General features: G+C 35.6%; 1 protein-coding gene across 16 annotated transcripts in view; it reads left to right on the top strand.

Moving 5' to 3' along the window:
• Positions 1-6,803: 6,803 nt before the first annotated feature.
• PWWP3B (PWWP domain containing 3B) overlaps positions 6,804-27,022 on the top strand; it is a 29,945-nt gene continuing 9,726 nt past the window's right edge. Inside the window, exons 1-5 of one of the 16 annotated variants that reach the window (XM_082717376.1) lie at positions 6,804-6,919; positions 9,601-9,781; positions 13,751-13,926; positions 14,674-14,772; positions 16,139-16,319. The gene's annotated coding sequence lies outside the window, so the exon portion shown is untranslated. Of the gene's footprint in view, positions 6,920-7,740; positions 8,298-9,595; positions 9,782-13,750; positions 13,927-13,955; positions 14,773-16,133; positions 16,320-27,022 lie in introns of those variants that run through there. The other 15 variants (XM_082717373.1, XM_082717372.1, XM_082717370.1 and 12 more) reach the window with 15 other exon arrangements.

Genomic DNA, 27,022 nt, shown 5'->3' with positions numbered 1-27,022 from the left:
CAAGGGAACCAAGAAGATGACAAAGTCATTTGAGAGAGAGTGTGCCAGGTCAGAGAGGATTTTGAAATAGAATGATTACAAGTGTGGGAACTAGGGATGCTTACGTAAACAAGTGGGTTTTTATACTAATTAACATTTCCTTTCACAATGTTTTAAAGAAATAATGCCCTTAAACACATAATGTTCCAATTATTATCAAGGAAGCTTGTAACTGGATGGTACATGCTATCAGTTAGAAGATAACAAGAAGGTGCATTTAAGTAGCAAATGTTCAGAATATATCTGCCTGAGATTGGGGGTTGGTTTTATCTTCTGGCAATATTGTGTAAATAGGAACATCTATGAGGAAAGCATAAAACATAGTCAACAGAGATTGGAACAGATCACTAAGTAATGTTAGTGCCAGTAATTTTTTTAAAGCTGAAACAAAGACACAGAATATATAGTTGGTCATTTCTTAGCTTGGGGATGATTTCTTTTCTTTGATTGTCATTCCTCTGGTTTCCTCCTCCAAAAAGCAATAATAATTCTCACTTTAACTTACTGTTTGAATAATCATTTTGCACAAATTTTGAATATAACAAAAAGTAGACATATGCTTATTTATATACTGTTATTATCATCATGATCATCAGAAAGCTTTTATTTGTATTATTCCTTTAAATCAGTTTCCAACATCTAGGAAAATTTTCCAAATAAAATTCCAAAGTACATCAATATTAATGGTAACAAATTAATTTTGTTTATGAACTTCGGCTTTCAGAGTGTGTTCTTTCTACACATAACCTCAGATAGTCATTAAAGTGCATCAATAACATTACTAAATGTACACATTCCTTCTTATTGAATAATTAACAACTTTCAGGATGAGAAACTACCAAGACGTGATAACTTTTGCTGGAAGATTATGAAAGGAATACAAAGCTCTGTTTTATTTGTTTTAAGGATTTATTTATTTATTTATTTGAGAGAAAGAGAGAGAGAGAGAGAGAGAGCACACGCACATAGGTGGAGGGGCAGAGGGAGAAAATCTTCAAGCGGACTCACAAGTGAGCATGGAGCCCTGCGCAGGGCTTGATCTCATGACCCTGAGATTGTGACCTACCCAAAACCAAGAGTCAGGCATTTAACCGACTGAGCCACCTATGTGCCTCCAAAGGTCTTAAATGGTCTTTATTACATCAGAAATGCCCTTTACCATTTTTATCTTATTCTTGCCTCATCCAAAGTTATAGAATGAGGACCAAGAAATTCCATCTGTTTGCAATACCTGTTACTCTGCAGCAGTCCACAGAGTTCACCCCAAATTTCCAAGGTTCCTAACCTGCTGGAAAAGATATTTCCTACCTGAGGCTGAGACCCTTTGGAAAACAACAAGCACCAGTTCCCTGAAAGGTCTATTTAGGCATTGTTCTCAAGTGTAATATTTGTTTCTTGATGGTAGGCTTATTAATTCTAATTCAGTGACTTTACCTTCAAATGTGGCATTTCTTATATGGTTGCAGTTACAAATTTGATTTGATATCTGATAAACTACAGTATTGTTTCAAATACTTTTGTCAAGCCGTCCTCGTTAGTATAGTGGTGAGTATCCCTGCCTGTCAAATACTTTGTCAAATTCAGATATAGACATTAAGATTACACACACTTTATAGCTGAAGACAATGAGGCACCCCAAAGTTGAGGAACATATTTAAGATTATACAACTAATCTAAGTAGCATAACTGAGAAATAATTCATATCTAACAGTCTTCTTGTCATAATGGAAATATCAAATATGTAATCATCTTGCCATATACCTCCTTGGCAATATATAAAGAGTGGGCCTTTTGAACAGTCTCCCATATATCTAGAGTCACCATCTTTAAGTCTTTTTATTCCACTGAAAATTCACATTTATGGCCAGTTTTTTACATTAAAATGTCATAATACAGACATATAGGAAATTTTATGTTTCTGGATTTTAATGTACTCCATACTTTACTACTCCATATTGCAATATTCTGAGGAATTTAACCTGTTGAGTCCCAAAGTTTGATGACATGAGCTAAAACATAGCATTCTTAGCATGGGGCTTTTGGATAATCACTTGAATTTCATACCACTTAAGGAGTGAACTACTGCTGTTACCCTATGATTTCGACAGTTAGAATTTTTAAAAGAGGAGGACAAAGAAGAGAAGAGAAAAGGAAAAGAAGAAAGAGTTTTTTTAAAACTCTGCAGTAATAGACTGTCCAAATAGAGAATATCAAGCCCAATACCTTAAACATCCCAATGCAAAAAATCACAATTAGATTTTTCTTCTTAATTTCCTTTGGTCCTCCCATAGTCTCTAATTCTTGTTCCACTCCTCTTGAATCAACAGTCTACTTCTTGAAGTTTGTTTCTGGGTTGATATAGTCTTGGAAAACTTGAATTTCCTGTCTTTTATACAATCCATTCCACTGCAGCTCTAAGGCCAACGTTCTTGGGAGTTTCTTCCAGTATATCCAACCATCAATTGATAGCTTATGACAAGAATCCTTAGGTTCATGTGTGCAGGGGAGGAAGATACAAGAATGACAGGTTTGGGTTAATTTATTAGAATGATAGAATATATCAGGATAGGAGCCTGGATTTCCCTATTGGATAAAATATGTAAAAATATGGACCTAACCATGACCTTTTCTTAGAGACTTAGGCAATACCGGTTGAAAGTTAGTGTAAAACAATGGAGGACATTAAGATAAGGAAAGGAAAAGTGAATTGGGGTAAATCAGAGGGAGAGACTAAGCATGAGAGACTGTGGACTATGAGAAACAAACTGAGGGTTTGGGGGGGGATAGGTGAGCCTGGTGGTGGGTATTAAGGAGGACACTTATTGCAGGAAGCACTGGGTGTATTGCATAAAAAGTGAATCTTGGAACACTGAAAAAATTTTTAAAAATGTTTTTTTTTATTAAAATTGTACTTAATGTGTATATTGCTTTGGAGGTAATAAACTTCTGTAATATGAACTGTCTCCAAAAAAATTAGTGTAAACCATTTTATGAATTATGATTGACAAATCTCCAGGGCTTTAAAAAACTTCCTGTAAGGTGTGGACCACAATCATCACTGATACGCAAGGAATAATGACCTAGTAATAAAATCTTGTACATAAATTTGCAAAAGGTTTTTGTGTCTGCCCATGCACATAAGAACATGCTTCTGCAAATCCTGAAGAAGCAGTTGATGAAATATATTTACAACAATAGTATGTTAGCTATACAAAATTAACGTAGGAGTTGATTTTCTCTCTTTGATCTGACAATTGTTCTATAATGTATATCTGAAAAAAAATAGTTGCTCTTCTAACACTGTGGATCCAATTACAAAATAAAGGGCACACCAAATATACTTTAGTCTGTTTTTCATTTCTTCTTTTATAAGGTGAGGGAATAAGCCTTTTGTATTATCTTCTAGCCATCTAGAATCTGCCAAAAATGATTTGTGTGTAAGAGACATCTTGACAGTTTTATTACTCTCAATATAGGGTTAGATTTTAGAGAAGAAAATAACAAAAGGGATTGTCTATTAGGAGAAACTGGCAGCTCAATTAAAATTAGAACATAGTTACCTAAGAACAAGGAACAGTTTTATTATAGGGTAAGTTGTTAACGAAGTGAAAATGCAACATTTAAAATAAACATAGCACCTGAAGTTAATAGAATATTGTATGTCAACTATACTTCAATAAAAAGAACTATAAAATAATAAAATAAAATAAAATAAACATAGCAAAAAGAAGCAGAGGAATAAGTAAAAATTTTAGTTTTCCCTTAAATGCAGAATCTATGAATATGATAAGAGGCAGCATAAAAGGATAGAGGTTAACTATTTTGAGTTGAAAATAAACATACACATGAGGCATACTAAATCTTCTAGCAATCTGTGTAGAATATATGAAAAATTATGTCTATATGATCTCATTGTGAATGTAAATTGTATATTGTAAGATCATTTTTCATTTTAACTGTTTAGTCCTCTGCTTTCTATTATCCCTAGGTTGCTCTTCTTTATATTAATGTATTGTTATATGTATATATGTAAGCATACAGACCCAGATACAAACAAATGTATTCAAATTATAGAAAGGTTTAACCTTAAGCTTTAAAATATTGTTAACTTCTCAAAATATTATAAGGTGATGCATATACCATATTGATTTTACTATCTTAATTTGAATTAAAGTGAATACTTTTATATGTAAAACTCTAATAAAAATTATTGCATTGCAACTTGGTATGTTTGATGCTTTGTGTCTGTGGATTTTGCTTTTCTTTGGAATTTTCCAGGTATCAAAAATATTCACTTATTATTTTTGAAGTCTCAAAGTCAACTAGAGAACTTGGAAATTAAGTCGACATTAAAAAAACCACAATCATTGCCATTAAAATTTTGGCTTTGTAGTATTTCATTGAAAACCTATATTATAATACAATCCAAATGGAAAAACTGTAGGTCCACATATTTTGTAGCATTGTCTGAAGTTGGCAAGAACCAATACTTTTGTAAAAACTTGACTTAATATAATTCAGTTTCTCATTATTATCTTAAACATTTAATGAGTAATGGCAACTTCCATAAGCAGCAAAGTCAGTTACATAGGCAATCTAGTAAGTTCAGATTAGTCTTCTATAATATTATAATCCCAAACAATGCAAATCAAGGAGAAAACACGTGGGAGAACTTAGGCGGGTTATGTGTTCCATAAAGCAGACTATTCTACGTATTTTTTTATTGTCACCACTGTATAAAATTTGATGATACTCCCCAGTTTGTATTTTTATAAAGTATATAATATATTAGAGTACAAATGATTTTTATAACCATTTTAAAGTATTTATAAATAAATGCTTATAAATAAGATGAAAAGAAATGAATTTTGGATATTTACTTCCTAGGTCAGACTAGGTGGTCTTATTTGTGCTCTGGAGTATACGTATCTCTCTCTGTAGAGATTATTTCTCCACTACCTGTTTAGTCATGCCACTCTGCTACCAAAAGCCCTAAATGTTCTCTGTTCAACTTTAGGGGATCATGTCGAACATTTCCCAAAATATTAGTCCCAATTTATACTCCAGGAGTGTACAAACCTTTAGTTTCTCCTAATCGTCACCTATACTTGGTATATTCAATATTTTAAATTTTGGTATGTTTATTTTTTAATGTTCCACTGGCTTCTTTTTAAAGCATTTTTTAATACTGAAAAAAATTACAAAATAATACCAAAAACAATAAAAGAGCAACCCTCAGAGTAGAATCTTTTCATTCTTAATAACAGTTTCTCAAGGTCTTCCCATTTTAAATAACAAAGTTTATCAGTTCTCTGTTGTCAATTGTTGCCATGTTTCAAAAAACAATGTTTCTTAGTATTATGTCCTTGATAAACAGCAGAACTGATTCTGCAATTTTGCAAAACTTCTCACGAACAGAAACTGTTTTTAGAGAATTGCAGTATTGAGAAGCATTGGTTTCTGACATTATATTAGAGCTCTTGAGAGAATGTGCTGTTAGAAATCATATCAGATATTATACGAGCAAAATAAATGGACTTTAATCTGGGAGAGATCAAAATGCTTTGTATGCTAAAAGAGCCTCAGGAAAAGCTGACCAGCATTTTCTCCCACTTCTGTTAAGGCTAAACAAATTTTTCTTGCTTGCCCAGTAATGTATTCCCATTCTTTTTGGCATTATTATAATTTTGAGGTTAAAGATACGTAAGTCTCTACTTACAATTGTCACATCTTAGAAATAATGAACAAATCGCAACAACAACAAAATAAATAAAATAGCAGATGAAACCAAAATTCAGAAACCAAAATTCAGCTTTATTCAGAGGGGAAAGTGAATTGCAGAGTACTGCTCATTATGAGAGTGAAATGAAACTACCAGAACCCAAGATTGGAGCAAACTATCCATCAGCCTTTCTAGTCTAGAAGTAGAACCTTCAAGGTGCACCATTTATGCTTTCTTCACAGGAAAATGAATATTGGGGATAAGGAAGAACATTGCTAATTTCTTATGGCTTTTACCAGTTTCTCCACCCTGGTGTTCATTTCTTTCTTATTGAAATATAAGAACCAGCTTAGGGATATTTTTGTTTATCCAGTCATATGCATTGAAAAACATTTCTATGTTTGTGGTTGATTTTTTTTTTTTTTTACTTTGGCTTATTGTGATTTTACTATTGATACACATATTTTTTTCAATTTTGGTATAACCAGATTTTGTTTCAGGATTTTGTTTAGAAATGGCTTAAGGAAAGAAGTATTAGACCTAAATCAAAGAAGAAATAGATACATTATGTCCCAGATTCAAGTACAAAATTGTAAATAATTAATTCTACCTAAAATAAAGTATTCATTCATAACAATCCTAATCAAGACGCAGCATTCTTTCATAATGGAGCTTGACTAGCAGGTTTCAAATTTACCAGAGACAAAGTATAAGAGAAGGTCTGAAAAAAAATATGCAAGGAGAATTTTAATGCATCTTTACTTATGAAAAAAAAATTGCCACTTCTATTTCTTTTCTTTTTTGTTGTCAGGAAGTCACCCACCTTAGGGATTTGAATGGAAACTGAACAGACATATGTTGCCATTATGCTTCAAAATTCTTTAAAAGGACCCAATTCTTTCTGTTAACTGTATTGCTGTTTAACTTGTGATTCTCCTCCCTCTAAATGAGGGAAGGACCTCCTGCTTTCTCCATCACAGAGAAGGGGCGGAGCATTCTCTAGAAGCTTGGATGTAAGCTGTGCCTGGGCAGTCTTGGAGGAGGAGCCGCATTACATACAGACTTGGAGGCTTCCGCCCTGAAGAGAAGAAGCTTGGAGGTAATGGCTGTCGTAAAAGCCAGTTATTTTCGGTGATTTCTGGAAACTTTCGAGTAAAGGTGAGAAAAGAAGGGACTGCTGCTTTGGAGTGGAGAGAAAGGAGTGTCGTTTCGTGGGGGTCGTTGTTTCTATGAGGGAATTAATGCCTGAATTTTGTATTCCTTCAGATATTTTAAAAGTCCACATTTTGAAAGTGGGGGATGTGGTGATCAGATTACACCTGCGGGAAAAATACTTCATGAGGTGCCCAAAACTAACTTCTGAATAGTGCATTTTAGGTTTCAGATGAAAAGCAGTGGTAACAAGGGATAAATGATGAAACAAATGTTGAGAAATAAATCTTTCTTATTTAGAAAAAAAAAAAAAAAGATTGTGATAGTCCCAAATGAAAAATGAAGTTAGTTGGGGTGTTGGCTTTTCATATTACTTTGATTGTATTGTGTTTCTAACAAATCTTACTGTTGTGAAGGAGTTTATATAGTAATGTATAACTGTGGGGATTTAAATAGTTCTGAAAATTAGGAGTTTGGTTGTCATTGGATTCTCAATGCCTTAGAAGAATTGCTTTTTTGTGGAAGTTCAGAGGACTGTCTTTGTCTACATCCCTACCTAGCTATCAGAAGAATATGTGTTCCTATTTTTACTAAAATCTGAAAAATATTAAGCTAAGGAAAAATGGGCTTATGTTAATATAACAACAAACAGTATGTCTAGTAGTTAAAGATGTCTAGGAGAAAAAAGAGAGGAAATTTTCCACTTCTTTCTTCCACATTTCACTTAGCATGTAGTACCTGTCTCAGCATAAATAAGAGAATTTTTTTTAAAGATTTTATTTATTTATTTGACAGAGCGAGATCACAAGCAGGCAGAGAGGCAGGCAGAGAGAGAGGGGGAAGCAGGCTCCTTGCAGAGCAGAGAGCCCGATGTGGGGCTCGATCCCAGGACCCTGGGAATCATGACCTGAGCCGAAGGCAGCGGCTTTAACCCACTGAGCCACCCAGGCGCCCCGAGAATTTTAAAACATGGTGGAGAAACCTACCTTTCCCAAAATGTATAAATATACATAAACATGGAAAAATCTTCAAATATATGGGTGAATAAATGTAATCTCAGATGGTACATCCTAGTGTATCTATGATGAGGGGAACAACCAAAGGGATTAGACTCAAATGCAAGCAGTAAACAACTCAGTGGTTGAAGTAATGATGGTCTATATTTTCTTCTTTGGACTTTACTTATCTTTAGAGTTTTTTGGAAACACATAATGGAGCTCAGAGGGAGCAGTCTGTTTTGTTACAGATATTTAAATAGACACCACACACACTCCATTGTCTTTACCTGGAGGTGGATCTGAGAAGGCTGGTTATCTGGTTGCTTGGGCTTTTCTTACAATTCCAGATATTTAGACTCTTGTCCAGACTTTGGTTCAAGTAGAAGGTATGTATTTGTATTTTTATGTACTCTTGAGAAATAATTCAAAAAATTAATGTTTAAAACATATTATAGAATAGTCACATAGGATAGTGCATCCATAATGTTGAATACTATGCAACTGTAAAAAGAATAAGCTAATACAATGAGCTAAATAATAATAAAAAAAGATGTCCATGGTATATTCCAAAAATAAATTGCAAAATGACCTTTATTATATTAATACATTATATGCTAGAAAAATCTGGAAATATGCATGCTACCTTATTAATTGGGGATATAGGTATTGTTGGAGAGAGAGAACATTTCAGTCTTCTGTATATCATATTTCTCCATTTAAAAAATCTTACTTTGAAAATAGTAAGCTTGAATAATTCTAATTATGAGAAAAATGAGATCAAATTTTAGAAATATAGACAACTCTTGTAACAGTAATTCACAAAAAAGTGATGTGGGAAAATATCGATGTGGAGAGACGATCAAGCATGTTCTTGTTTAAAAACCATGCATATGTATAAATATCTGTAGGAAAAATCTAGAAATATGGAGAGAAAACCCTAATATTTTGACCATTATTGTGGAGGTTTGTTTTCTTTGAAAAATTAAAAGATGAAGAGATACAATATGTATGGGAGATATTATAATAAAGACATTAAAATGAGGAATTCTTATTCCATTTTTGCCTAACACAATTCTTAAATCGAGGATGAAAAAGTATGGAAGCCTAGGAAGGCCACTGTCTGGATAACTAGTTCCCACCCTTCCCCACTAAGGATCCAGGTATCTGCAGTTCTCTTTCTAGTCATTAGATGGCTCTTGCCCGGTGTCTTAAATTTTCTCCATGCAACCATTTTTATGAAGTGGACAAACAAAGCAATGAAACATATTTTTCATTAGCAGGTGATGAGACAGTATGTACAGTGTGATTGCAGTTCTGCTGAAATTTTTCATAGGTGCAGAAAAAGCACCCACACTAAGACTGATGTAAGAATTCAAACAGAATGCATTTTTTTTTAAAAGATAGCTACAGAGATTTAGATATAGAAGATGGACAGCAACTATTATTTCCCTTCTTGCCTGTACCCAGATCATACTTTTCATGAGAGAGCTCATTTCATCACGAAGCAAATAACAACTGTATCATAGAGAGCATTTCAAATGATAAACATGGCATCTGCATAGTAGATGAAATTTCACCTCATTTCCTATGTTTCAGAATGACCCTCATGCTGCAGTTTTGGTAGGGAAGTTTCTTTCCACCTTTTCCATTGAATTGGTTTGATTCCCTGTCTCCTTTGGGACAGTCTAGGTTAATATCAAAGATACACGTGACCTAGGGAATCTGCATGTGATGCCCATTGAGCCCCAGAAAGGCAGTGTGACCTCGGAAGTACTGAGCAGGGAGAAGGCTCTGCTGGACAAGCAGCTGGAGTGACAATCAAGACAGCCAGATCACAGGACCAGATCCTCTACGATCCACGTGACATTGGGTAAGGCTCCTCCCATTCCATGAACTATTTCATGAAAATGTGTTGAGAACCTAGGGTATGTGATGCGTTTGCTTCCTGCTGTATCCATAGCATTTTGAATTAAAAGCTGCATTTCATACTAAAATTATGTTAGGTTGTGAATTAGCAGTACAATTTATTTTGTTTGCTATTCTGTAATTAAGAGTCATAGCTTCTCATTTGGGGGAAAAAAAATCTCTTGTGTTAAACCACTGTGAAGAAAATTGTGCAAGAATCTATTCAGGCATCTACCTGAGGTTTTAGCCAATGGTCTGACTCTCCATTCCTTGACAGCTAGGTTGTCATCACCACATACTACATAACATAGTTACAAATATAATTTTAAAACCTGCTTAAGGTCTTCTGACCCTCCTTACATAGACATCTGTATACTCTCTTGAATAGTAGCTTATAATGGTTTAGTACATTTAATTCTTTCCCAACAGCCATCAGGAATCTCTCTCTCTTGAAGTCATACTCTTAATGAGGTTGGTGCTGAATCTTACCCCCTGTGTCCATGAGATCTTTGTTTGCTTTGGACAGATGGAACAGCACTAGCAGTATAGAAAACGCAAAGCCGCACATTCTCTCATGATAATCCAGTGGAGTCCAAAAGGTCCAAATTGTCCAGGAACACAAATAATGTCCCTGACACTGGCTAAGCCTCTCCTGCACTCATTCCCTTCTTATACTACAATAGAAATAATAAAGACAGGATATTAGGTTTGTTATTGTAATCTTTCTTCTCTGTTTTTGTTCCTCTCTCCCAAAACATGTTCCATGTCTCTCACCTCTGCTGATATTATTTATTCTTCTGATTTTTATCTTATCTTCATTCTCATTGTCCACATTCTTTCTTGTTAGCAAAGTAAACTTTGTGTCTGATCCCTTTTCTTCTCTGCCATGTTTTGATCTAATTCAGTTTTCACTCATTGAACATATTTTATTCAGGCTCTTTTGTGAAGTTTCAGGATAAAAGGCTATAGCAGGTGAGAACCATTTACGAGCCCTAATAAGAAGAGTTAAGGATTCTTTAAAAACACTGCTTTTCTAGAAAACCAGGCAACTAAAACCGTATCAGTGGCATAAGGTTTTTCCTAGCATATTGTGTATCTATTGATTGATTTCTTGTCTCTATCTGGCTGCACTGATGGAGCATGAGAAAATTCAGTTTCTCAGTGGTTAAATTGGACTTCTTTTGCCCCGTTTCCGGTACTTCCTATCTCATCTGTCTCTTACTGCACACTTAGGTAATAAACTCTTTTTTATTGTACCATTAAATATGATTTAATATTTAGACAACCTAGGTTAGTATCAGAGATAGATGTGACTCATGTGTCTTTCTTAACTATGCTATCTAGTATAGGGAGATGACAACTTAGCATAGTTGTCAAGGATTTGATATATTTCTCTCTGCTGAACTAATAAAGGTCTCAAACCCACAACTGTCTGCCTGCATGCCTTGCCTGTTCAAACCCTTCAAAAACATGACTCTGTCATGCCTCCATGACAGATTCTTAAAAGAAAGACATTGGATTCTGCCAATAGAAATCCGTATCTCCTCACTGAAGACCACTTGACATTCTTTATTCAGAGTGGCTAGCTGAATAATTTTGACCCATTCTGACCCAGCTGTTATGTGTCTCTGGAAGAATGATGGCTTCTTCTTTCTTTAGAGTACCCAGTGCAAATAGTTTTCTTTCTCTTGTTTGCTAATTACAGGAAGAGCTGTGTCATACTGCAGCTCTGTTATTCCAGCCTGAATAATCAGAGGTAGCAGGAGGTAGCAGTTGTGTTTACTTGTTCACTGTGATAATGGATGAGGTTGTAGGGGGTCTCACCAAATTTACTTACATTTTATATGTTACTTGTGTTTTTTAACCTAGCAAAACATTATGTTAAGAGAACTAACCCCCTGAAAGATCCATTGGCACTGTGTAGGTTTTAGCACTTCCTGGGAAATAGCACTCTAAGTTAAAAAATCTAAATTTAAGTCTTACTTTATGGAATGTATTGTGCACACAAAAGCTCAGTGAAAGAGGATAGAGAAACAATTTTCTCATATTGAATTAGAAGTAGCAAACAAAAAAAGCACAAGACCAAGGAGTTGCCAAATGTAAATAAGGATGGAATGAACTGGGGCGTTTCTCTACATAAATGACTGATTTTTCAGCCCCTGCCCTGGAATAGCTGTATCTTCAGGGGAAGATACTGCCAAGCCCTTCAACACAAAAGAGATATGTCATCTACCGCATAACCAAGTGAATGCTATCATGCAGATATGGTCATTGCAAAAACATAGTGCAGAAAAATATTTTTTAAAATTTGTGTTGATGTGTGAATATACGTCAAAGATGGAGAGTTCATAGATAAGTCTGATAGTTATGAAAGTGGTTGTATTTCACCAGTGTGTTCCCCAGAACTGACAGGAAATTAAGCAACGCTCACTCTGGGGTTACATTTATCAATTTCCTCACAATCTGAAGGTAAATGACATCATTTCTGGTTCAGGCAAAGACTCGGGATTCCAAGCCCAGGAGGCAGTGAATACTGGTGGAGAAAGAACACATCCTTTTGTTTGGGAGTCAAACAGACTTTGGCTTTAATTGTTTTGCCCTCTTCCCAGCTTCATGACCTTGCCCAAGAGCCAAAGTGCCCATTTCCTCATTTTCTGGTCAACTGTCCATTGTATCATTTCTTCGTGTCTTTGTAAGTGAAATTAGGTAGAAAAATCTCATTGCTGTTTACATTTGCGTTTCTTTGATTATTAGGGAAGGTGAATATCCTTCATGTATCATTTACTTTTAATTTTTATTTTGACTGGGTTTTGAGAAGCCCCACTGAATAGCACTTTCCTTTCTCCACAGAACAAATTGATATAAAACCAATAAAGTTTCAGGTGGGAGCCCAAATATCAGCTCTTGTACAATGGCAAGATAAGTTGCAGGGCATTGATTATTGTGAGAATCAAGTGAGCCTTATAACACCACATTTAAACAAATCTACCCAACAGCCTAGAGGCTTGCAGCTGCACAAAAAGGAGAGAGAAACATGTAGTTAAATTACTTGAGCTTGCTCACAGGAAGTAAATAGGAGCAGGGTAGAACTACCCCCACAGAATATTGTAGATTGCTGAGCTCCTGGGTGACTCAGTTGGTTAAGCGACCAGCCTTGGCTCAGATCATAATCCTGGAATCTCAGAAACAAGTTCCACATCGGGGTCCCTGCTGAGCAGGGAGCCTGCTTCTCCCTTTTACCTTTCTGCTCTCATAACATCTCTCTCCCTCTCAGAAATAAATAAAATATTCAAAAAAAAAGAATATTGTGAATTGCCTATTTATACCTTTGCTTATTTTTTTCCATTCTGCTGTCTGTTCTTACTAATTTGGAAGCTTTACTTTAGATGAGAGGTTTTTTTTAAATTGAAAATGGTTTTGTGAAGTTTGTCATCCTGTTTTCAACTTTGTTTTTTTTGTGTGTTTTTTCCATGTTTTTTTTTTTTTATTTCAGTATATTCGGATACAGATCTCTTTTCTTTAAAGATTTTGATGTTTTATGTCTAAGGAATGACTGTACTTGAAAAAACTAGAAAACATTCTGAACGATAAATGAGACATGCCATGTCCCAGGGCCAGAGAAATAAAATTACAGAGATATAATTCTTCACAAATTAATGTATTCATTCACGGCGATCAGAAACAAGAATCTAACAGGTCTTTTTAATGGACAATGACCAGCTGGGTCTTAAAATCTGGTAGAAATAAGGTGCCAGAAAAGGCAAGAAAAATATGCAAGAGCTATTTTTAACTGGATCTTTATTTTATGATAAAGGTATTTGCTAAGTCTTTTCAGGAAATCACCTTACCCCTGTGGTTTGAATGGAAATTAAAGAGACACATGTTGCCATTTCACTTTCAAGTCTTTTAAAAATGAACGTTTTTCCCCTTTAAGTGAATTTCAGTTAACTTGGCGATTCTCCTCCCTCTAATTGAGGGAAAGGCCCCCTACTTTCCCCATCACAGGGAGGGGGCGGAGCATTCTCTGAGAAGCTTGAAGTGAGCTGTGCCGGGCCAGTCTTGGGGGAGGGGCTGTGTTTCACGAGGCTGCAGCTGACAAGAAGCTTCAAGGTAATGGCTGTCTTAAAGCTAGTTATTTTCTGGGAATTTCTTCGGGCTTTTGTGTTATGGTGGAAAAAAAAAAAAAACGACAACAGACGTTATTGCCTGGGAAAGGTGGGAATGGAATAAATATGGTTTGGGGAGAATTGCTGTTACTGTGACAGAATCAATCTCATGAAAATTTAGTTTCTCTCAATATTTTATGAAGTCCACAGTGTGAGAATGGGTGATCAGATTACAGCTTCTAAATTAAGACCAGTGAGGCAAGCTGTTCATGTTAATTTTTACATGGCATTCCATGTTTCTATTTTTGTTACAGATTGTATTATGTTTTGATGTAAACATTTATTATTCTACATAAAAAGTAACTAATAGAAAAATGTAAGCATAAAAAGTGATTGAAAAAAAAAGTGATTGACAAGTACAAACACAAATATAAATGTATGTGAACGAATGTGGGAGGGATTCAGATATGCTGTTGAGTGACAACATTTGTGTAAAATATATGCATTTTCCTTAAAGAGAACTAGACCCCCATGTTAACAGTCAGCATCTCTGAAGTGTTCAGATTACTGAGGATTTCAAAATACATTTTTATTTGGATTAGCATTTTTAGAATTGCTTTATTTCATGATTATTTTTATAATGAGAAGAGCACAGTGACGCTGCAACAGTATACCTGTTTGGTTTCAGACACATAAACATTCACAGACACGACAGACATGCAAACATACCCCTCTTGTCTTCTGCCAATAGTGGAAATTTTCCTGGACCTGATCGAGCTCATAGCCTGGTTGCTCTGTTGGCTACCGCCCTGCATGTGTCTTCCTTGCAACTCATTCTTTCAGACCACAGGTATGGCTGTGGTCAGCAAGAACTATTTTTCTATATCTTTTAAGTCTATTCAGGGGGTTTGGTTTATTTCTGTTAGCAGTTTTAAAAATATCATGTGACAAGGTGCATCCCAGAATTGAATGCTATATAGCTGACAGATGAAGTATGAACATGTAGTGATTTGAAAAAAAAAATGTCTGAGAAGTAGTATTAGGTGAAAATGGAAATTGTAGAATGGCAAGCACTATATTATGTCATTTAAAGATAAAAGACTGCCTTAATGCTCTATGTCTAACAAAATCACCAAAAAATATAAGGCTGCCTGTTAATGGGATTGTGTGGTTGGAGGCATAAGAAAGTCTTTACTATATTTATGTAAAAATAATTCTGAATATATATTTAGTCATTTTTTAACAGTAGCAGAAAAAAGTTTGAGATAAAATGTTACAAATTAGGGGGGAAATTACATTTAAAATCATTCATAATCAATGAAAATACTTATTGATATGGAAAAACTTTCAAACCATGTGCTTGAGCATGGTGAAAAGCTGGTCTGAAATTATATACATTCATGCGTATTTGTAAATAAAGATTATGGAAAAATATTCAGGAAAAAATAATACTAATTTTTCTAGAATTACACTTTCTTTTTATAAATCATCTTTTCAGTTTTCAGTAACTATGCAATTTTTATCAGCTCATTAGAAGTAAAGACATAGCATTCAATGTTTTGCATAATGCATAACAAAACTCTAAATTTGAGCATGGTATATTCTAGAAGCCTGAGAAAATTGCTGGCTTGGCAGCATGTAGTTCCCACCCTTCCGTAAGAAGGTTCTGGTAGTAATAGAGTGCAGTTCTGGCACTGGTCACAAGATGGCGCTTGCCAGACTCTCCAAATTTTCTCCAAGCAACTATTTTTATGGAGTGTGCAAACAAAGACATGAAATGTATTTTGTATTACCAGACTATGAAACGGCACGTAGAGTATGATTATAGCTTCATTGAAGAAAACTGCGTGTCCAGAAGAAAAGGCCCCACATGAGAACTGATAGGAGAACTCAAAATGAAAGCAATTTTTTAAAGTAAATACATAGAATTCGGCCTATAGAAAACAGAAGGCAATTGTTATTTCTCTTCTCTTTTGTCCTCACCTCACCTTTTCCTAATAAAGATGATATCAACATGAAGCAAATAACAACTGTATCACAGATAACATTTCAATAATAACCAAAAAGGTAATAAACATGGCATCTTCATTGTAGATGAAATTTCCTCATTTCCTGTGTTTCAGAATGACCCTCATGCTGAAGTTTTGGTAGGGAAGTTTCTTTCCACCTTTTCCATTGAATTGGTTTGATTCCCTGTCTCCTTTGGGACAGTCTAGGTTAATATCAAAGATACACGTGACCTGGGGAATCTGCATGTGATGCCCATTGAGCCCCAGAAAGGCAGTGTGACCTCGGAAGTACTGAGCAGGGAGAAGGCTCTGCTGGACAAGCAGCTGGAGTGACAATCAAGACAGCCAGATCACAGGACCAGATCCTCTACGATCCACGTGACATTGGGTAAGACTCTTCCCATTTCATGTTAAAACATGGTTCCAAGTTGAGAATATGCAGTACAATTTTTTTTTTTTCCTAGCTCGGGAGCCATAGCATTTTAAATTTTAAATCATATATTCTAGTGTTAGGAAAGAATTATCTTAAACTTCTAGAAAGGAATTATATAAATGGAAATCTACTTATGGAAGACTTGCAGGTTTCTGCCAACTGCTTGACTCTCAAGAAATCTTTGAAAACTATCCTAGTCACTAGGTAGCTATGGTAGCCATTCCAAATATCTAACTTCTAAGCTCATCTTCTTGATGAGGTCATTGTGCTATTGTCTGAATCCAGGAGACACAAACCCCAGTATCTACGTCTGATTGCCTTGGGTAGATAGGGCAGCACTGGCAGCTTTAAAAAGTTAAGATTACCCTAGGGGCACCTGGGTGGCTCAGTTGGTTAAGCATCCAACTCTTGATTTCAGCTCAGGTCGTTGACTTAGGGTGTTGATCTCTGGGTCATGAAACCAAGCCCTGCATCAGGCTCCGCTCAGCGGGCATCTGCTTCTCTCCCTCTCCCTCTGCGACTCCACCCTGGCTGTGTGCTCTGTCTATATATATATAAGGTAAATAAATAAATCATTTTTAAAAAGCTAAGATTACCCTAGAATAAACCTCAAGAGGCCCCAACGTACCAAAACATCCAATAATAGAAATGGTCTCCCTGACACATTCCCCAACACCCCCATCTCCTACCATACACACCCTCATTCATTTCTTTTATGTAATAGCTATAATAAGTATTACATAGTAGGACATTATAGAATTACTTCTCATTCATTGAATTTTCACATATTTTCCCCCAACCACATTTCTTTGGTGCCAGGCATATATTCATCTTTTTGTATGTCTTCTCCATTTTCATTGTCCACCTTCCTTCTCCTTTGACAGAAGAGATCCTTTTGCTTATTCTCTTCTCTTCACCTTGTCTTTAGTGACTATTTTCTTACTCCCTCATTTATGTGAATATTTCTTATCTCCCATTCAAAATCAATTACTAACCTTCCTCACAAGTTTTCAGGAGGTTTAAGCACTGAATGCAAAAAAATTATTTGTAGCCCTGAGGCAGTAGAGGCCTCTAAAATCACAGTTTTTGTGGTTAGCTGGGAAGTCAGACACAGCTCAATGACCTAAGGATTTTTCTAAATGATTCAGAGTTCACTGATTGATTTCTAGTCTATATCCAGATATACCAATCAATCACACACATGTTCAGATCTTCAGTGATTCATTTTGAACTTCTTTTATTTTGCCTTTCTGGTGTTCTTACCTACTCCTTGCTTCACACTTCAACTGTTACTGAACATTTACAAATTATTTTAACCAGTCCCTTTTTTTATTAATTCCAAGAAGATTGTAGTAAAGCTCTGTTTACTACATGCTCTAATGATAAAGTTGTGACATTCTCATCAACCTTTATTTTATTTCTTTTAATATATTTTCCATTCCATCATTCTGAATCTTAATTTCCTAGCAGCTTCAGCCATTGGCACCATGTAGGTATTAGCATTACCCGGGGAATACAAAATCTCCAGACATGGCAGCTTTATCTTCTTGTGATCTCTAGGTCACTGATGGTACTTTTTTCTTTTTTCCCCTCTCTGTCTGTTCACATACATTTGGCCAGAGATTATGAAATCTTTTTGTCTCTGGCCTTGATTCACTCTCTGGCTAGCCTTTTTCTTACCTGGCATATTCATTCTTAGCAAACTTTCTTCTGATGTTCTTCCTATTCAGGTGGGCTGACGTTCAGCCAAAGAACATTAATAATAAGATTTTAACTTTGTTTATCACCAGTTTCTGTTATTTGTTTGTGCCTATGCCTTAGGGGTCATTCGATATTTTGTATATCCATGAATTATCTATAATTCCTTGCTTTACAGTGCTCATGGCTCCCTCATGGTTTTTACAAGTGTTCTAACTGAACAATTTCTACTCTTTTATATAAACCTTATACACTAAAGATATTGATATTTGTTTATTCTCAAGCCACACTATCTCTCCCTTGGCTTCTACTTTCTCACTGGGGACGTAATTCTTAACCATATCTCTATATCCAGATTATGACACTTAGGCTTCTACTCCTTCCTTTCCTTCCATTCACCTAGTTGAGTGGCATGTGAAAACTTCAGTGTAGTTAAAGACTCTGCTAATGAGGATAAGTTTCACAAACTGTAAGGTGCTGATGTCATCTGGATTCTTGACATTTATCCTGTGTTAACTAACTTCTAATGAAGGGATATTTAGTGAGTATATAAATTTATAGAAAGAGATACATAACTGTATTAAAAGTCATGTGTCTTAGGTAACTGCCCAGTATTTTAAAGTGAGTTCAGAAATATAAGTTAGCAAAAATTAAAGATATTTAAAAAATTAAATTTCTAACATATTCTTTGTACCCTCCAGAAAAAATTTTTATACATATCTCGTGGTACCCACAATCTATGCTGGTATTCGTGACCCAAAGTACAAATCAAACTCTTATATGTATTCCCATCATTCTCACAGTGAAATACAAACTTCTTATATTGGTTATATTCTGATTTTGAATGCCTTGTTAAGGCTCAGGTTTATTGAGATATGATTTACATGGAGTTAAATTCACTGTTTTAGATGTATAGTTTGATGGGTTTTGTCAAAGGTCTGTAGTCATGTAATAACCAATAGAATCAGGCTATAGATATAATTCCAAAATGTTCCCTCTTGCAGCATTGTAGTCAGTACTTTTTACCCTCATTCCTGATGACCACTGATCTAATTTTTGTCCCTACAGGTTTTTATTTTCCAAAATATCTTATACATGGAGTCATATAATATATAGTTTTTTTACATCTTGTTTCTTTCACTAAGCATGATGTTTCTGGTGTTTACCCATATTGAAGTATGTATCAGTACTTTGTTATTCTGTTTTTCTACAATTTGTGTATCTACTTATAAGTAGATTTATAATTTTAGTAATTATGATTAAAGTTGTTATAAACATTCCAGAACAGATCTATGTCTGTTCATAAATTTTTATTTCTCTTGGATAAATACCCAGGAGTGGAATTCCTGGATTACCTGGTAAGCCTATGTCCAACTATATTAGAAACTGCCATACTGTTTTATAAATTAGCTCTGAGATCTTGTATGTTCATCAGCGGTGTATGCATTCTAGTAGCTCTGCGTCATTGCCAGCAGTTGATACTGTCAGGTTTTCTCTCTCTCTCTCTTTTTTTTTTAAAGATTTTATTTATTTATTTGACAGACAGAGATCACAAGTAGGCAGAGAGGCAGGCAGAGAGAGATGGAGAAGCAGGCTTCCCACTGAGCAGAGACCCCAATGTGGGGCTCAATCCCAGGACCCTGAGATCACAACCTGAGCCAAAGGCAGAGGCTTAACCCACTGAGCCACCCAGGCACCCTGGTTTTTTCTCTTTTTAATATAAGCCATTCTTATAAAAGTGTTAGGGATGTCTTACTGTGGTTTTGCTTACATATCCTTAATTATTAATAGTGTTGAGCATCTTTCAATGTGTTTATTTGATATTCATATACCTTCTTTGATTTTGATTTAAATTGGGGGTCCATTTTTTACTGGGATGTTAATCTTATTACTGGATATATATTCTGGATAAAGGTTCTTTATTAGATATGTGTTTTGCAAATATAACCTCCTGTGGATTTTCATTTTGTATTTTTAAGAGTTTTCAAGTCCAATTCATCAATTTTTTATATGGTCTTAGGTAAGGGGCCAAGATGAATATTTTTACCTATAATGTCCAATTTTTCCAACACTATTTTTTGAAAAGACCATTTCTCCTTTTAATTACCATTGTCAAAAATCTATTGACCACATTTGCTGGTCTATGTGTGTTCTATTTATCTGTACATCTATTTTATAGTATACAATCTATTTTATAATATAATACACTATAATGATTAATAATTGATAACTAATAATGTACTTGAATGCTATAGTCAACTTTTTAGGGGAGGGGAAGAGCAGAGGGAGAGAGAATCTTAAGCAGGCTCCACACCCAGGGGAGAGCCTGATGCAGGGCTCAATCTCATGACCCTGAGGTCACAGCCTGAGCCAAAATTAAGAGTCAGATACTTAACTGACTGAATCACCCAGGCCCCCTTGATAGCTGTAGTCTTAAAATCAGATAGCATGAATTTTCCACTTTGGTATTTCTATCCCAAAAGTGGTCTGCCTATTCTAGTTCCATTATTTTTCCATGTACACTGTACAGATATCTTTTCAATTTCTTCAAAAAGTCTTCTGAGATTTCGGTTGAGATTGCAATGATTCAACAGATATGTTTGGAGGGAAGTTACATCCTAAAAATAGTTAATCTGTCAGTCAGTGAACATGATATATTTCTTCATTTATTTAGGTCTTCTTTGATATCTTTCATCAATTTTTTGAGGTCTTCAGCATACAAATGTACACATATTTGTTAGATTTGTCTTACCTTAGTATTTCCTAGTGTTTTTTTTATGATATTATAAATGGTACTTCATAAAACTTCCAAACTTTAGGGGCACCTGGGTGGCTCAGTCATTAAGCATCTGCCTTTGGCTCAGGTCATGATCCAGCCCTGCATCATTCTCCCTACTGTGCGGCAAGCCTCCTTCTCCCTCTCCCACTCCCCTTGCTTGTGTTCCCTCTCTCGCTGTGTCTTTCTCTGTCAAATAAATAAATAAAATCTTAAAAAAAAAAACTTCCAAACGTCACTATATAGAAATAAATTGGGGCACCTGGGCGGCTCAGTAGGTTAAAGCCTCTGCCTTTGGCTCAGGTCATGATCCCAGGGTCCTGGGATCGAGCCCTGCATCGGGCTCTCTGCTCAATGGGAAGCCTGCTCCCTCCTCTCTCTCTCTCTGCTTGCTTGTGATCTCTGTCTGTCAAATAAATAAATAAATAAAATCTTTTTTTAAAAGAAATAAATTGTTTTATATTGACCTTACATCTGCTGATACTGATAAACTACCTTATTAGGTCTAATAGCTTTTGGGGGGAGTTGTCTACATGGATCATCATGTTTGCAAATAAAGACAGTTTTATGTCCTCCTTTCCAATATGTATGCCCTTAAATTACTTTTCAGGCATTACTGTATTGGCTAGTATCTCCAATATAGTGTTGAATAGTATTGGTGAGAGTATACATCCTTTCCTTGTTCCTGATGTTAGGGGAAGAACTTTCCATATATCATCATTAAGTATGATGTTAACTTCAGGCTTTTTAATAGATATCCTTGATCATATTGAGAAAGATCCTTTTAATTCCCAGTTTTTTTAGTTTTTTTTATCATGAGTGCCTATAGCATTACATAAGATGCTTTTTCTGCATCAGTTGAGATGATCTTCTTTTCCCCCTTTGGTCTGTAATACGGATATGGTAAATTACATTGATTTGCAAATGTATAACTATCTTTACATTCCCAGGATAAACTCCATTTGGGCATGATATATTATCCTTTTTCCATATAATTGGCCTTTTTCTAGATAATATTCTACATCATTTCTATACCTAATTAATATCATTGGATCCATTTGTTTGTTTATGAGAGATATGGATCTGCAGTTTACTTGTTATGGTTCTTTTTCCAGTTTTGGTATCAGGTTAATGCTGATATCAAAATATATTGTAGATTGTATCCTTCTTTTTTTACTTTACCTTTTTTCACTATTGTCATCTCTCTTGCATAGGGTACATTATTTTAGCTTATTAGCTAAATTTTTTATTATTAGCTAACCTCTGATTTGTACCTGGAGTTGGTCTTTGGCAAGAGATATATCTTGCCCCTTCCTCATCAGTAGCTGACCCCTGCTTTTATTCATGTAGGACCCTAAACCTAACTAAGGGTTTCGTACCCCACCTCAGGGGCAGAGGTTTTGTTTTGTTTTGTTTTTAATTTATGTTATTATGTTTTGTTAGTCACCATACAGTATGTTATTAGTTTTGGATGTAGTGTTCCACGCTTCATTGTTTCCGTATAATACCTGGTGCTCCATGCAATATGTGCCCTCCTTAATACCCATCACTGGGCTCAACCATCCCCCTACCCCCTACCCTCTAAAACCCTCAGTTTGTTTCTTGGAGTCCATAGTCTCTCATGGTTCATTCCCACTCTGATTTCTCCCCCTTCATTTTTCCCTTCCTTCTCCTAATGTCCTCTGTGCTATTCCTTTATGTTCCACAAGTAAGTGAAACTATATGATAATTGACTTTCTGTACTTGACTTATTTCACTTAGCATAATCTCCTCTAGTCCCATCCATGTTGATGCAAAGGTTGGGTATTCATCCTTTCTGATGGCCGAATAATATTCCATGTGTGTATGGACCACATCTTCTTTATCCATTTGTCTGTTGATAGACATCTCAGATCTTCCCATAGTTGGGCTATTGTGGACATTGCTGCTATGGACATTGGGGTACATGTGGCCCTTCTTTTCACTACATCTTTATCTTTGGGGTAAATACCCAGTAGTGCAATTGCTGTGTCATAGGGTAGCTCTATTTTTAACATTTTGAGGATCCTCCACAATGTTTTCAGAAGTGGCTGTACCAACTTGCATTCCTACCAACAGTGTAAGAGGGTCCCCATTTCTCCACAACCTCTCCAACCCTTATTGTTTCTTGCTTTGTCAATTTTTTTACCATTCTGACATGTATAAGGTGGTATCTCAATGTGGTTTTGATTTAAATTTCCCTGGTGGCTAATGATGTTGAACATTTTTTCATGTGTCTGTTGGCCATTTGTATGTTTTCACTGAAGTGTCTGTTCATGTCTTCTGCCCATTTCTTGACTTGATTATTTGTTTTTTGGGTGTTGAGTTTGAGAAGTTCTTTATAGATCTTGGCTATCAGCACTTTATCTACAGTATCATTCACAAATATCTTCTCCCATTCCATGGGTTGCCTCTGTTTTGTTGACTATTTCCTTTGCTGTGCAGAAGCTTTTTATCTTGATGAAGTCCCCAAAGTTTCATTTTTGTTTTTGTTTCCCTTGCCTTTGGAGACGTGTCTTGAAGGAAATTGCTGTGGCTGAGCTACTGCCTATGTTCTCTTCTAGAGTTTTGATGGATTCCTGTCTCACATTGAGGTCTTTCATCCATTTTGAGTTTATCTTTGTGTGTGGTGTGAGGGAATGATCAAGTTTCACTCCTCTGTATATAGCTGTTCAATTTTCCCAGCACCATTTACTGAAGAGACTTTCTTTTTTTTCCATTGGATATTTTTTCCTGCTTTGTTGAAGATTATTTGACAGTAGAGTTGGGGGACCATGTCTGGGCTTTCTATTCTGTTCCATTGGTCTATGTGTCTGTTTTTGTGCCAGTACCATGCTGTCTTGATGATCACAGCTTTGTAATAGAGCTTGAAATTAAGCAACAGATACCCCCAGCGTTGTTGTTCTTGTTGTTGTTATTGTCATTGTTGTTTTTAACATTTCCTTGATGGTTCAAGGTCTTTTCTGGTTCCATAAAAATTTTAGGATTGTTTGTTTCAGCATTTTGAGAAATGTCATTGGTATTTTCATCAGGATGGCATTGAAAGTATAGATTACTCTGGGCAACATAGACATTTTAACAGCGTTTATTCTTCCAATCTATGAGCATGAAATGTTTCCCCACCTTTTTGTGTCTTCTTCAATTTCTTTCATGAGTGTTCTGTAGTTCCTAGAATATAGATCCTTTGGCTAGGTTTATTCCAAGGTATCTTATGGTTTTTGGTGCTATTGTAAATGGGATTGATTCTCTAATCTCTCTTTGTACAGTTACATTGTTGATATATAAGAAAACAGCTTATTTCTGTGCACTGATTTTGTATCCTGTCACATTTCTGAATTGCTGTATGAGTTCTAACCATTTGGGGTTAGAGTCTTCTGGGTTTTACATATAAAGTATTGTGTCATTTGCAAAGAGAGAGAGTTTGACCTCTTCCTTGACAATTCGAATACCTTTTATTTCTTTTGTTCTCTGATTGCTGTTGCTAGACCTTCTAGTACTATGTTGAACAATAGTGTCAAGAGTGGGCATCCTTGTCATGTTCCTGATCTTAAGGAAAAGGCTCTCAGCTTTTCCCCACTCAGAATTATATTTGCTCAGGGTCTTTCTTAGATGGATTTTATGAAATTGAGGAATGTTCCCTCTATCTACATATTGTGAAGAGTTTTAATTAGGAAAAGAGGCTTTATTTTGTCAAATGCTTTTTCTGCATCAATTGAGGGGACCATGTGATTCTTGTCTCCTCCTACTTATGTGTTCTATCACATTGATTGATTTGCAAATGTTGAACCAACCTTGCATCCCAGGGATAAATCCCACCTGGTTGTGGTTGTGGTGGATAATCCTTTTAATGTACTGTTGAATCCTATTAGCTAGGATCTTGTTGAGAATCTTGGCATCCATATTCATCAGGGATATTGGTCTGAAATTCTCCTTGTTGGTGGTGTCTTTATCTGGTTTTGGGATCAAGATAATGCTGTCCTCATAAAAAGAGTCTGGAGGTTTTCCTTCTGATTCTATTTTTTGAAACAGCTTCAGGAGAATAGGTATTATTTCTTCTTCGAATGTTTGGTAGAATTCCCCAGGGAATCCATCAGGTCCTGGGCTGTTGTGTTTTGGGAGATTTTTGATCAGTGCTTCAATCTCATTACTGGTTATTGGTCTATTCACATCATCAGTTTCTTCTTGTTTCAGTCTTGGTAGTTTATAGGTTTTCAGGAATGTATCCATTTCTTCCAGGTTGCTTAATTTATTGGCATGTAGCTGTCAATAATAATTTCTGAAAATTGTTTTTATTTTCTTGGTGTTGGTAGTGATCTCTCCCCTTTCATCCATAATTTCATCAATATGGGTCCTTTCTCTTTTCTTTTGGGTAAGTCTGGCCAGTGGTTTATAATCTTATTACTTCTTTCAAAGAACCAGCTTCTAGTTTAGTTGATGGTTTCTACTGTATTTCTGGTTTCTAATTCATTGATCTCTGCTCTAATCTTAATTATTTCCCTTCTCATCCATAGATTAGGTTTAATTTGTTGATTTTCCAGATCTTTAAGGTGTAAAGAGAGTTTGTGTATTCAAAATTTTTCTTTCTTTTTTTTTTGAGTGAGGCTTGGATGGCTATGTATTTTCCTCTTAGGATCACCTTTGCTGTATCCCATAGGTTTTGAACTGATGTGTCTTCATTCTCATTGGTTTCTACAAATTATTTAAGTTCTTCTTTGATTTCCTGGTTGACCCAAACATTCTTGAGCAGGATGGTCTTCAGCTTCCAAGTGTTTGAATTTCTTCCAAACTTTTTCTTGTGATTGAGTTCCAGTTTCAAAACATTGTAGTCTGAGAATATGCAGGGAATAATTTCAATCTTTTGGTATCAGTTGAGAACTGATTTGTGACCCAGTATGTGGTCTGTTCTGGAGAAAGTTTCATTTGCTCACGAGAAGAATGAGTGTTCTGTTGTTTGAGGGTGGAATGTTCTATATATTTCTATTAGGTCCATCTGGTGCAGTGTGTCATTCAAAACTCTTGTTTCTTTGTTGATTTTCTGCTTAGTTGATCTATTGCTGAGAGTGGCATGATGAAGTCTCCTACTATTAATGTATTCTTATCAATATGTCTCTTTATTTTTGTTAACTGTTGGCTTATGTAGTTGACTGCTCCCATGTTGGGGGCATAGACATTTACAAGTGTGAGATCTTCTTGTTGGATAGACCCTTTAAGAAGGATATAGTGTCTTTCTGTATTTCTAATTACAGTCTTTAGCTTAAAATCTAATTTGTCTGATATGAGAATTGCTACCCCAAATTTCTTTTGAGGTCTTTTAGCATGGGGCATGGGGCAGAAGTTTTTTACTTCTACTTCACTCCCTACCCATCCAGCAGCAAAGGATCTTTGCTTTTGTCCTGGGGATAGGAAGGTTTCCTGTCTCTCCCTTCCTGGATACATGGGTTTTGCTTCTACTCTTCCCCCAGAAGCAGTGGCTTTTTACCTGTACCCAGGAGGGAAAGGTTTCTTGCTTCTCTTCTGGTGACTTAAGGCTTTTGCTTTTCATAATTGAAGGGTTTGGATAAGTGTATGGTGCTGTGTGTCTGTCTGCCAGCAATAGCTTTTTGCCCTCTACCTACCTCAACCACTGATATGGGCTCTTTTTGATCTCCTGCTTTGGCCCTAGTTATGTGTTTCTGGTTAAGGACTGAAAAAGAACTTGGCAGTGAGTGAGTGTATAAGTATCTGGGATGCCAGGTATTCCAAACTATACTAGCCCATTAAGAATTTAAGAATTCATTAAAATTTCAGCTGATTTCTTTTTACCTGCTTGCATGACAGCCATCTCTGCCCCATGCTTTGCCAAAAGTAAAGCAGTACATGTGTCCTTTAATGGGGCTTGTCACCCTCTGTAAGTCAGTTTACCAGAGTTCTCCGATGGGCTCAAGGAATGTTACAGTTTTGTAGATTATCTAGATTTTTATCATTGTTTATTTATGGGTGACATTCTCTTGTGCTTTTTCATATCTTAAGTGGAAGTGGAAGTGGTACTTTCTAATAATGTTATGTATGGGTTATTTTTGTTTTCTTTGTTATTAAATATGCTTTAGAAAGAAGCAGATAGTTTCTAAAGCATATTCATAAATGGATTTTATTATGTTTATGAAATGTTTCTACTTAAATTTATTTT

The sequence above is a fragment of the Mustela nivalis genome (assembly GCF_964662115.1).
Source record: "Mustela nivalis genome assembly, chromosome: X".
Classification (NCBI taxonomy): domain Eukaryota; kingdom Metazoa; phylum Chordata; class Mammalia; order Carnivora; family Mustelidae; genus Mustela; species Mustela nivalis.
Note: the sequence above shows the minus strand (reverse complement) of the source record. Positions and strands in the feature narration are given on the sequence as shown.